Genomic DNA, 13,410 nt, shown 5'->3' with positions numbered 1-13,410 from the left:
GTGTGCACAGGGTTCTAGAGAAAGCATGGAGGAAGGCATGGGAGAGGAAGTAACATCTGAGTAGAGAGCCCAGGAGCAGGGGAGTGGACAAGTGACAGGGACATCATGCCCGGATGTGTCTGGACCGTGGGATGGGGGTGGAGGTGGGAAACGGTTGAGGCCAGTGAGGAAAAGGTTTTGAGAGCACACCAAAGATCCGTAAGTCGGTGATTTTTGAACCATCCCCTGAAGAGCCCAAGGGCTTGACACCGGCCAGGCCGCCTGACGGTGGAGGGCGGTCAGGACGGCAAGCTGTGTCCTAGCCTCCGCCTTCCCAAACACACCGTGCTTCTGATTAGCCCTTCCTTTGAAGACTGTATTCCGCGGCCAGAATTCTGAAAACCATCTTGTTGGCAAGGGGAGCCGTGGCCTCAGAAGCAATCACGAAGTCTGAGACACTCACACAGGAGGGCGGGCAAGGCCCTGAGGGCCGCCTGTAAAAAGGTGCACGTTTTCTGGATCAGCTTCAGGAGCAACGTGGAATGGAAACCAACCTTGGGCTTTGGGTAGGGCTCAGACCTTATCCCGGCCCCGCGAAGGGCAGCCCGACAGCGCGCGGCCCTTCCCGAGATAAGGAGTCACGCTTCCCGGTGGCGCACCTGGGACTGGCTCGGGTTTCGCCGCTCCCCGAGAGCTGAAGCCGCGCGCGGAAGGCACACCCTCACTACGTGCCCGGAGGCGGGGTTAGCCTCGGACGCCGGCGTGTGCGGCGCATTGTTCAAAGTCTGACGCCGCCAGATAAAAAGAGTGGAACTGCAGGCGTGTGCGAGGCCAGGGCACAGAACCAGGGCGGAGGGGTGCGGGTCAGGGAAGGGAGGCGCAGGGAGGGCTGCAGGTTAAGAGAAAGGAGGCGTCCCAGCCTGTCGGTTTGGGCCAAATCTGTTTCCTTCCGTGCAAAACAAGAGAAACTCGTGCTCTCGGAGCGCCCTGCTATCTCTCGTGCTGTGACACTTTTCGAAATGTCTTACTTGTTCAAAGCTGCCAGAGTCCCATTTTCTGTCAATTTCCAGAAAGAGGCAACTCGGGTAAGGAGAGGAGGAGCTTTCCTTTGCTGCATCCTGCCTACCTCTTCAAGCGCTGACCGTCGCGGGTCGCGCGCTACGTGGCGCGGAGCGAGCTGGTCCGCCGGCTGCTACGTGACTGCGCGCTCGCCGCGCCGCTCGCCGCGCCGCCGGGCGTCCCGGGGGGAAGGGCGGGGCCTCGCCTCCCTCCTCCCGCGCCCTCCGCACGCCCAGTGGGGAAGCGGCAGCCGCGGACGCACGCACAGCCAGGTGCGGGCTGCCGTCTGGTTTCTCCGTGCAGGACGCGCACGGTCATCGGCGCTCTCTGAGCCTTGCTTTCTCATCATTAGACCAGGACTGGCGAGACTTTGAGGCCCCTCCAGCTCTCAGGTCTGAGGCTGGGGTGTCAGGAATGTTGCTTTTCTACGACCTTGTCTGCAAAGCGCCATGAGGTCCTTGGGATCACAGCGCTGGCTTCATTTTGTCACCCACTACTTATAAAACCCACGAGAAGGGCACTTTAGAATCAATGTGGATTTAGATATAATAACCATAACATCATTACTATATAGTTTACCAATCACTTTAAATGGTAGGCTGAAATCCAAATCATTACTTCCATTTTACAGATGACTAAATTATCGTTGTTTCTTTTAATACTAATAATCATTATTACTAAAAACGTAAGTTGCTAAAGAATATACAGATAGGAAACTTCTTCTGGAGCCACTTTTAAAGAATGCTCCTGATCTGACCTTAAACAAAAGGAAAGGGCGAAGCGATGTTATCTTTTAGGTCAGGAAAATAAACAGAGTTTTCTGTTTTCTACCCTCTTTTGTAAGCAGTGACATTTGAGAGGTTTCTCACCAGCAGGTTTTTGCTTATGCCTGAAAATTATCTGACTGACATTAGCCTAAACAAGGGGCAGGGGGCAATCTGGGGGGACATCCCTTGCGCTTTAAATAGTATGTTGTGAGGCCACAGAAAAGGGGGCTACAGTTTTCAGGGAAATACCTTCTTGCTCAGTTTATTGGGTGGGTTGCAATGGTGAGGAGGGTAGAAAGGAATGAGATTTGTTGGCATCTGCTTGCTTCCTTTGTGAAGCTTGGGTGATGTTCAAAGGACCCCAAGGGTAGAGGTCCAGCTGCGAACTGGTTTGGGGTGGAGTGAGGGTGGTATAGGAATCCCATCTGCAGAGCCCCTTCTCACTGTGCGTTTTAACCTGCCCTACCATCTGAAGAGATTGCCGTGATTCTCTTTCTTAAGTTATAAAGCTCAGAAAAGTTGCCTTAAGTGAAACAGCTAGGAAATAATACACTGGCTTTCAAACCCAGCTGGCTGAACTCCAACTTCAATACTGTCTCCGATTTCAAAGCCCTAGACACCAGGAAGGTTCTCAGGTCCCACCAGAGTGATAGTGCTGGGCTGGCAGAGACTTCCAGGAGAATGAGGGTGCGGGTCTCCCTAATCCACGATGATCTGGCTCCGAAGCAGTGGGATTCACTGAAAGCAAAGTTACACAGCAAGAACTGGCAAACCGGCCAGTGGGACAAATCTAGCTCATGAAAGGCCAGCAAGTTAAGACTGGTTTTTATGTACCTTAGTGGTTGGGGGGAAATTTTTTTTTTTAAGATTTAATTTATTTATTTATTTGAGAGAAAGAGTGAGAGAGAGCGAGCACACATGAGCAGACGGGAGGGGCAGAGCGAGAGGGAGAAGCAGGCTTCTCACTGAGCAGGGAGCCCCATGCGGGACTCGTTCCCAGAATGCTGGGATCAAGACCTGAGCTGAAGGCAGATGCTTAACCAACTAAGCCTCCCAGGCACCCTGGGGGGAAAATATTTTTTTAAAGACTATTTCATGGCAGGAAAATTTATGAAATTCAAGTTTCCATAGCCATAAATAAAGTTTTATTAGAACATACCTATGCTCATTGTGTCTATGCCTGCTTTCATGTTACTAATTCTGACTTGAATAAAATCGATTATCATTATTCACCATAATTATGTTCAATAAAATCTCCAGGAATACTGAATTAGTAAATACTGAACCATTGCTCCTGAGGGAAATACAGGGTTAGGTTTCTGCAAGCCTCAGGTCACAACACTTTTGTCAACAGGTGAATACATAACCTTATGTGCATTTGTTTAAAGAAATTTTATTTTTATATATCGTTTATTCACTAACATTGAACTCAAGGTCAACTTGCTCTTGGACAGAACTTCTCTAACATACAAATTTTTCCCCTTAAAAGTCACATCCCAGCCCTCTTGTGCACTGGAGCACTAGATAGGACTTCGGGACTTGGCTTGGCTGCCATTTTAAACACCAAAATCACTCACCAAACACGCACACAAAATGCCACGAAGTGGACCACGAAAAGGACATTTATGTTCAGCGTGAGAGCTGAAAAGAGAAGACAGAATGTCACCTTGTTCAACCTCACATCTGGGAACATAGGTGTCAGGTGACTCACGTTTTTCACTCCTCTGCACATGTCCACAAATGACTGCAAAGGCACCACAAGTATTGCTTTTGGGGTTATAAATAAATTTTAGTCAGTGGGCAAATTCGTAACTTCGGAATCCAAGAATAATGAAGATCCACTGTACTTGCAGCAGAGACCATGTGGACTGCAAAATCCACAATATTTACTGGGTGGCCCTTCATAAAAGAAGTTTGCCAGCCCCTGCTATCCAGTGTTCTTAGCTTTCCCCCCAAAGAGAGTGAAAAGGGCACAAAGGGACACCATCATGGTGTCCAAACTAGAGAGCACTCACCAGGAAGAGCAAAATGAAGTGGGTTATGAGGGCGGGAAACTGGAGCTCGTGTAATTGAAAGTGGGAAGAATTTCTAAACTGTTGGGCAAAGCTTCAGTTTCTTCTCACCACAGATCTTCTGGTTTTCATTCAACAAACCTTTTTTCCAGTACCTTCTAACGTGTACGGGTCTGTTCTGGGTGTCTAGTTTAGTTAGTAACCCTCTTACTTGATCAGTGTATTGACACTGAAGCAGTGAAGGGCGGGGAGAGGAGAGAAGACTTGGAACAAAGCCCGGCCCGTTATCTGGGAGACACGTATATACTTGGAGATGTATATACTTACACAAGCAGCCTCTGAAACATGATTTTCAACACTTGCTTGCTTGTTAGGACTTTCTGATTGCAGAAAGGGTTTGAGCCCGTTCACAACCAAAGCGCGTGCTAACAGGAGGATGAGGGACTGGGGGGGGGGGGTTGGGAGAGGCTGAGAAGTAGTGCATACGAGGGGCAGGCCCTAGGGGCCCTGGGATTGTTACATTGACTTTCAAATGTGATTCTGAGGTTCTCATCTCAAAAAAACTCAGGTTGGGGGAGACAGAGTCCGTTGTGAGAGCAAACTCAGTGGACAAAGGGCTTTCTGCAGTCCTTAGGAGTACAACAGTTTCCTGATGTGAGGTTTCTCAGAGTGGAACCGGGAGGGACAGGGGCCCCGGCTCCACAAACCCCAGCCGATCCAAACCAAATGCTTAACTGCTTCCTACCACGATGGAAACGCAACTCCGTATTTTCTTTGGAACCTACGTGTTCAACGTCTGAGTATTTACTTTTCCCATGTCTGGCTGTACCCGAAAGAAAGAACCTAAAGTACCAAGAAGAGTGATGCACTGAATACTTTGGAAACAGCCCTTTACGGGGGACGTTCTCGCCCAGCCTCTGGCTCAGGGTTGGAAGGCATCTGTTCAGCACTGAGAGAGACCATAGTTTGTTGTTAACTGAGGGGCAATCTGTAGACTAGAAATTTTAGACTGCTGTGGGGTGCAGAGGGCCAGCGGGCAAAGCCAGGAACTTTTCTCAGGAAACGGTTCGGGGTCCACCCTAGCCTCGAACAAGTCACAGCTTTATTCTACAGGGAGGACTAGAGGTGATTTCATCCTGGAGGATTTTCAAAGGCCACCACCCTGTGAAAAAATTCCAGCAATGCTTACATTTCTATGGACAAAAAAAAAAAAAAAAAAAAATGTGTTTCTCCTAAGCCCCTCGTGGGGACCGGTATACCTGAAGTCCCTTTACGCCTCCCCTGACCCTTCGTCTTGGTGACATATTTCTTCCTATTTCTTGACATGGAGACAGAGGCTCAGATCCATTAAGGACTGGAGTCCTAGAATTCTGCTCTCACTGAGATTTTCCATCGGTCAAGCGCTATGACTGCCAGCGACCAGTGCTTGGTGATATCGAATTGTAGCCAGGGCTGGAATATTAAGTAACGGGCTGTGTGTTGGGTGACAGCAGAATTCTGCTCACCTCCACCCCATAAGCACACACCCTGCAGCACTATCAGCTCAGCCTGGACGGAAACCGACGTCATTCCCAAGCCCTGCAGTGTGGGCAGGCGGGTCCTCGCAGGGGGTCAGAATTCATCCCAGCCTCCGCAAGAGCTAACAGTCCACCCGAGCACTGGAGCTCAGGAAGTGCAGCTCACGAGAGGGGAAGCACACAGCGAGTCACGGACCTGGGCAGCTCTGTACTGAAAGCCTCTCCTTCCTATCCCTCCCCAGCCCCTTCCCTCCGTCAGAAGTCTCTGCAGGTTTCTGAGCTGCTCCGCACACCTGAGCCCTCCGCACACCTGAGCAGGTGCTGCAGCTGACACTAAAAATACCATCAGACGAGTAGGCTGTAAGCCCTTTCACGTCGGGCATTAATTTGAAGGGATTTGTCAAGCGCAGGGGTCTCCTTGGGCCTTGGTGGGATCCCAGACTCTCCTTGTGGACTTGGGGGGGAGAATCCCCGTCTGGAATCGCATCTTTGGACCCAGATGCGGCCCCTCCCGTGGTCCTGGCAAGTGACGTACAGAAGCACTAACCGTACGAGTCTCAACGCAGAGTCAGAGTGTGAAGCCTCAGCGCCTCAACTTCATTTATGTCTTTTTATTCTTTCTTCCCAGCTTGGGCCAAACAAATGAACTCTCTCATGGCTCCTCCTAGCGTCTTCCAGAGGTGAGGCTTTAGGCACAGATAAGGGAGTGTGAGAAGAGGCCCTTTATCTGGGAAGAGAAATGTGAGGATTGAACACAGAGGTTGGCGATGAAATTACATATAATACGTTTCCTGTCCATTACCGACTGATGTCTGACAGTTCAAAGATTTTGCTTGTTTAAGTCTCGGTTTCTGTTTGTGAGCTGCTTGCGCTGAGTGAAATGTGTCTTCAGATTTTATTGCATGTTATTTTTTAAAAGGAGGGGCGCTTGAGTAGGTGAGCAGGTAAATGACTGGAAAAGTTAGCTCAGATACAATCACACCTACCAGGGCGCACGTAGAACAGAGTCCCAAGGACAATCGTCAGAGTAATTTGAAGCCGAGAGATGGAATGCACTTGCAAACAGCTCTGGTAAAGCCCTAGATAGCTGAGATCTTAATACGAAGGAGGAGAAACATACCTTGCGAGCCTCTAGGTGGCCGTTTTCTGGGAGGGAAAAAAAAGAAAAGACCCAGCGTCCAATGCAAATGTGTCTGTCCAACCTAGCTCTATAATTAAAATTTCCTCCAGGCTCCATTAGTCCGAACTCAGAGGACAAATGCTGACTTAGATTGATCGTGTCGCAGAGTCTGGCTGATAACAAGGACAAGAAAGATACCTACCAGTCAGTTTCCTCTCTGCTGTCTGCACCTGTCACTAAGGGGGCCATCCTAGAGCCCCCAAGATACTCACTTATGAATTGTAAGATTTTTGTTCCCTCAATTAGACGGAGGCTCCAAGTAGCAAGAGTCGCGTCTCCTACTGGTTGTGTCGCCCTGGAGCCTTGCGTATATTAAGTGTTTGGAAATGTTTGCTGGGCTGCTGTAGGCCTGGTCCTTATCCGGCAGATGCAGACCACAAGACAGCCTTCTTACCTCTCTATTTTTCTGAGCCTGGAGCTGGAGCTGGAGCCAGAGCTTTTCCTAGTAGAAAATACACATTCTTCGTCCTCCGTCTTCAAAGGCAAGTCTCGTTGTAAAGCGGAGTGTCTCTGCTCTGCTCCACACCTTCTTTGGAGCCCTGGGCATATGACAGGCACTGGGTTAGGTGTGGAGGAGACAGAAGGAAGTAAGGTAATGTTTGCCCCTGACGAGGTTACTGTCTGGCAGCAGCAGACCCAGACCAAAACCCAAACAAGTCAAAACAAAACAAAGCACAAATCCAGACCATGACAAAATACTATGGCGAAACAGAACCCAGAGGAAGGACACTTTACCCACCCTGGGGGGCCCCCTTAGAGTCTCTTGGAGCATGGATTAGAGTGAGCGAGGCGGGGTTAAATTTGTCCACTTAGCCGTTTCACAGAAGTGCTTGGACATGTGAGCAGGCAGGACCCTTCGGTCACCTGGGGGAATGCCTGTGGCACTGCTGGGTGGCGCCCCGGAGGACAGTGAGTAAGGGCAGAGCCTTGCTGAGGGTTTTCCAGCTCCTCACCAGCCGGGATATGGGTTTTGCTTTGTTTGTGTTTCAACCCTCAGCGACTTCACATTTTGAAAACTGGTGTCTGGTCAATAAAAGTGCATTAAGCAAACCTAATTTATTAGTTTTCTCATAATTTATCAAAACTACCGGTTACTGCCCGTGGAAGCTTCTGACGATCACCATACTGGGGGTAGCAAATAACATCATACTGGGGAGGATGTAATTCCTTATAAATCAGCAAACTGTTTTAATCAATTTGTACAGATTTATTGTGCTAAGAAATGACTGGCATCAGCCTTTTGTGGGGGTCCTTTTTGTTTTTGCTTTTTAAAGATATTAAAGTAGGGGTGGCACAGTCGGTTAAGCATCTGCGTCAGCTCAGGTCATGATCTCAGGGTCCTCGGATAGAGACCTGCGTCCGGCTCCCCACTCAGTGGGGAGCCTGCTTCTCCCTGTCCCTCTGCCAGCCACTCACCCTGCTTGCGCTCTCTCTCTCAAATAAATAAAATCTTTAAAAAAATAAAGATATTAAAGTAGTAACTGGTACACACAAGCTTTGTGAATCAGGGACTGTGTCTGAATATCAGAGAGTCTAGGGCGAATTTCTGACCTTTTTTTTTTACTGATGTGCAACTTATTTTATTTAATTAAGTTTTTTGGTTGACGCAGGTCACTCTTTTTTTCCATTCCACGTCACCATGAAGCCTCCAGCCCATTATGGAAGGGATTCATGAACAAAATTCATTGTCTCCAATAAACTAGGGTATTTGGGAGCCCAAAACATCAAGTTAAGAGAAAACCAACCAACCAACCAACCCTAGGTTCCTGATAATTATCAAGGAGCCCATCTCTCTATCCCATGGCCCTGGAATCTTATATAGGGTGACCTCGAGGCCTCCAAGCCCCGGACAGCACGGGCGGGGCCTCTCTGCTCTTCCTGAAGCCAGTCTACCTCCCTGTCCTCCCTGGTTTCAGCTGTTCCCCCTTACCCTTCACATGCATGCCTCTGGCCAGGCTTCTCTCTAGAATGCTCGTGCCAGATTCCCATTGTCTGAGGCGCAGCTGCACTTAGAGGCCCTGCAGAATCCGCCATGCACCCACTGCTCGCCAGGCTTTCCCATCCTCATCTCAATCTGCTTCTGCTCCGCCGCAACGGCTCAGCATCACCTCCTAGCCCAGCTGCGGTGTGGGGCTATGCTTTGGAGTGCGGGGCCTCATCACCAGTCACCAAGCTCTCTCTCCTCCCAAAGAGGCTCTCACCAAGTCCTGCTCATTCGGCCTCCTCATTGACTGTGTTCAGGGGTTCCTACCACTTTGTCCCACGGCCCCCCTCTTGGCTCTGGCGCTCACGGTCTTCCGTGGGTATCGACTGCAAGGGACTCCGCTGCTGATCTCTGCAGGCCTTCCCGCTCCGTCTGCCCTCCGCACCGCCTGCAGACTCCTCTTTACAAAACTGCATTGCTCCTCTCCTTCAAAACTTCCCAGAGCTTCCTGTTGCCTGTAGGGTGACACAAATTCCTTAGAATGGTGTGCGAGGCCCTTCTCCATCTCACAGGCCCCTGCTTCTCCAGGTCCTCCTTCTCTTGCCAAACCTTCCGGGACACAACCCCCTCCCCCAGCCACGCAGAGCCCTCCCTGTCTCCTCCCCAAGCTTGACTCCTCAGGCCGCCTGGAATGCCCTCCCCCATCCTCCATCGTCCTTCAACACCCAGCTCACGTGTCACCTCCTTCTCGGGGCCTCGGGGTGGAGTCTCCCCTATAGCACATTGTACTGAAATGATCTGTCTCCTTGAAAAAACAATGTGCACCTCCCAGTCGAGCGTGGTGACACACTTTTGTGCTTTTCCTCAGTTGGTACAGGGTAGGGACTCCATGCATGTGTGTTGAATGGTTAACCAAGCATAATTCTAGGGCCAATGGTGCTGGATTCTAGAGACTCCATGAAGAATCGAAGCCGTCAGGCCTTCACCATGGGGCCTGGCCGCTCTAGCTTGGACAGTATCAATCTTAATTAATATTAATCTCATGAGGGGCACCTGGGTGGCTCAGTCCGTTAAGCGTCTGACTCTTGGTTTTGGCTCAGGTCAAGATTGAGTCACGCGTCAGGCTCCGTGCTCAGAGGGGAGTCTGCTCGAAGATTCTCTCCCTCTGCCCCTCCCCCTGCTCTCTCTCTCTCTTTCTTAAATAAAATAAATAAATCTTTAAAAAATACTAATCTTATGAGTATGTATGGTTTATTTTAGCAGGTGTTTATTTTTTTTTAAGATTTATTTATTTATTCATGAGAGACAGAGAGAGGCAGAGGGAGAAGCAGGCTCCCCACTGAGCAGGGAGCCCGATGCAGGACTTGATCCCAGGACCCTGGAATCACAACATGAGCCGAAGGCAGACGCCTAACTGACTGAGCCACCCAGGCTCTATTTTAGCAGGTGTTTAAAGGAGGGAAGAATAAGAAACAGACATTCAGAAGTACTAATATTTACATAGTGCTTCTGATGCGTTGGGCATGGTTGTAATATATTTATTATGATTATCTCCATTTTACATATATGAAAACTGAGGTTAACGAACCATGTTCCTGAGGTCACACCGTTAGTATAAACAGTGGTTTGACCTCTGAGAATCTATCCAGAGTCTGTGCTCCTACCTGGGACACAATATGAGCTCTAGAATAATAATAAAGACCAGCAGCTAACAGAGCTGAGTGCTGGCGGTGAGTTACATGGGTCACGTGCACGTTCTGCTCTAAATGCTTTATGGGTCTTCTCTGCGGGAAACAACTTAAGCAGCAGTGCTCTGTGTGTTCCCTCATCTGCAAAATGGGATCACAGTGCCTCCCAACCTCACAGGTTTGCAGTGGGGATTAAATAGGATAATACATGGAAAAACCAGAATCAGACAGACCTACCAGCTTAAATGAACAATTACTCATGCAACCCCAGGGCTACTCCCAGCTCTGGGAAATAATGATGGGGAAAATAGAAAGAACAGCGTGGGCTGACAGTGCTGGCTGGCCTGGCCCCAGGGGAGCCAGAGGGGTGACTGAGAGTCAGCGCCCCTCGCTGGAGGTAAACGCAGAGACAGGACTGACGCTGAGTAGCGCATCTGCTGTTTTACTGGCGACAAACACGTAAGCCCCTCCGGGGTGACTCTTCCCCCCGACGCCAGCCTTAGTCCATGTGTTATTGTGGTTGAAGACCTCTGGGCAGTCACAGCCCTTCTACCTCTGTTTTCGCTTTAGGAAAAGTAGGTACTCGGATCTGGCCATCTCCCAAGTCCCGGGCACTCCAACCTTCTCCGACTCCACGGCCCCGAGGCTCTGACTCAGCAAGATACTTTTTATTAGCCTGTCCTTCCTCAACACCCCAGAAGAAGGCATGTTCCCTCCATTTTGAAAGCCACCCTTCCCCCCAGCGAGCCTGTGTTCCCCCACCCCCAAAGAGGGACTTTATTGTCCTCTGTGTATCCCTCCTCTCTCTATTGGTGGACTTCCTTTGTCTTCAAACCTATATATTCATGCCCCTTCGTTACTTCCAACCCAGCCTATGTGCCCCTGAACTTCAGAAAAATTTCCCCAAATCTACTTTCCCCGACTGCACCCCCATGGCTGTCTCCTTTACCTGCCCGACTTGCTGAGTGACTATTAGCTCTTGCCCCAATGCCTTACTACCTCCCATAATACTCCCTCTAGAACAATTTCGATAGTTCTCCTTGGCCAAAGCGGGCAAATGCTAAAGATCCTGGGGCCTGTCTAGCAGAGACAGGCTGAATATCTGTACGTTAATAGAAGCAAGAGAAACACAAAGTGATCTTTCTGCTTTGCACATTACAGGGATCCTAAGAAACTAATTTAAAAAGTTTTGTTTTTATAGGTTTCTTTTGGTTTTGGGGTTTTTTTTGGAGGATGTGGGGTGGGAAGGGGAGGCACATTCAGGTGTAAGAAATGACAGAAATGGAGAAGGAAAGGACTGAGGGAAGACAGAGGCAACAGCCAACTTGGGAGGCCAGGGGAGGGGCCTGGAGTCAGGCTGGTTTGCAGGACTGAGAGGGAAAAGCCACGGGAGAGACAAGGAAGAAATATGGCCAGAGGGAAACAGATCCACCTGACAAGAGGACAAGAGAAGGAAGAGGCCAAGACATTAGGGTGAAAAGTGAGGTAAGAAATGGCATTTCATCAGCCAACATGAAAGAGTCTGGCTCTTTGGGTGTCTCGCAGACCCAGAGGCAGAGGCTGGAGGGGTGGACCGGACTTCCGGATTTTAGTGCGTGTATTTTAGTAATTAGAGACGCTGCGTTGGTCCTTCTTTTGTTTGCGTCCTTCTCACACCCCTTCTTTCTTCTTTTGTTGCTTAAATGAGGGTTTTGTTTTATTTGGAGGCACTGTTCCTCATATTCCCTGATTTTATCTCCATTTGTACTTTCCTTGGGATTAAGTGGGTTTAGGATCAGAGAAAACTAGAACGTGGATGACAGCAAATAAATGGAGTTAGTCTTTGAAACTGCTTTCTTATTCTGTTAGGTCTACTGTGTCATGAAAAGGCGAAAATCACGAAAAAATGCCCTCCTCTCCCCCACCCCGCCCAGGTCCCTTGATGTCAGGCTAAACTATCCACTGAAGTCATTCAAAAGGGGAGTCCCTGGATAGTCCTGGTGGATGTCTCTGGGTAGAAAGCCCAACTAGAGATGTCCACTGGTGGCACTGAGGCAGAGATCAATCTGACTCAGGAGTGTTGGTGGCATTCGGTTGGTTAAAAACAAACCAACAAGCCAATAAACCAACAGCTATACCATTAGTCTGCAAACAGGTCACTTTGCTTCTGGAAAGTTAGCATCATTTTTTTTTTTTTTTAAAGTGGCAGAAAAACATTCCATTTTCAGTGTTCTGGGTCTTAGAATAAAATATTCTCTATCTCTTTGAGATAATTGCAACATTTCACAGGGTCCTGGGGGTTCCGATTTCTTTTTGCTTTAATCATCTTTACAGACTGTGTGAACTTCCAAAATAAAGCTTGGCTTATCTTTGTTATTGGAAAAAATACATCCTATCAGCCAGCCCTTGAAGTCAGGAAAACGAGCTTCTCTGGAGGTGACATTAAATCCCCCATTTCCCTGATTAATTATCTCCTGTGCTAAGTGCTTGCTTGTGCAGGGTGAAGAAACTTCACTGAGCTTCCATGGAGGGAGTGGCTGGTCCTGGACGGCCTTTAGCCTTAAAGACCTTCGTAAGCTGCTCTTGCCTGAGAACACGCTCAGATCGCGAACTATCGAAGTTATTTCACACTTCTAAGAGGCTTCTAGCTTTGATTATCAGTTATACATAATATGCATTTTTACTGAAAATAAGAAAATAGATTATCTTAGTAAATTATACTGTTTAATCTGACAAATCTTTGACGACTTTGGAAAAGGATGGAGAATGTTAAGAAATAGCCCTTTGAGGCAAAATGCTAGGAACGTTTGGCGAAGACATATCCTTGTGTTGGAGTTGTTACCTCTGACTTTCAGGCTCAGACACCCCATTGTTACTAAACCCGGATCAGGAACCCCTGCCATGGGGGGTACCCTGGCCTCTGACAGCTATCACCGGGTGGTCAGTGTCACCACAATGAAAGGAAGCCTGGACACCAGAGTCAAGGAGACCGAGGAGACAGGCTCAGACCACGAAGGGACAACTGTTGTTTGTCCCAACAACATCTGTGAGGATGACTTTGCTTGCGGTAGCACAGCAGAATAATCTGAGTTATTAAACATTCTTTCAGATCAGCGACATCTTTATCTCTGGTTTGGAAACATACAAATACTCTAACAGCAAAGCAAAGAGGTCAATCAACTCAAGCTTGAGAAGCTCAGAAGCTGGCCACGGGCTGGAGGAGACGCAGTTTGAGTCTTGTGGCTGGTGGAATTCTGAGTGAGTTATCTGAGCTGAAACGTGGCCAGGGGATTTTAATAAATATT

General features: G+C 48.8%; 1 long non-coding RNA gene across 7 annotated transcripts in view; it reads right to left on the bottom strand.

The window, feature by feature from the left end:
* Positions 1-9,056, bottom strand: part of LOC130541878 (uncharacterized) — a 28,049-nt gene extending 18,993 nt beyond the window's left edge. For 4 of the 7 annotated variants that reach the window (XR_008955957.1, XR_008955956.1, XR_008955958.1 and 1 more), the window contains exon 1: positions 1,008-9,056. This is a non-coding gene — a long non-coding RNA (uncharacterized LOC130541878). Of the gene's footprint in view, positions 1-323 lie in introns of all 7 variants that reach the window. The other 3 variants (XR_008955955.1, XR_008955953.1, XR_008955959.1) reach the window with 2 other exon arrangements.
* Positions 9,057-13,410: the final 4,354 nt, after the last annotated feature.

The sequence above is a fragment of the Ursus arctos genome, unplaced genomic scaffold (genome assembly GCF_023065955.2).
Source record: "Ursus arctos isolate Adak ecotype North America unplaced genomic scaffold, UrsArc2.0 scaffold_27, whole genome shotgun sequence".
NCBI classification, from domain to species: Eukaryota; Metazoa; Chordata; class Mammalia; order Carnivora; family Ursidae; genus Ursus; species Ursus arctos.
Note: the sequence above shows the minus strand (reverse complement) of the source record. Positions and strands in the feature narration are given on the sequence as shown.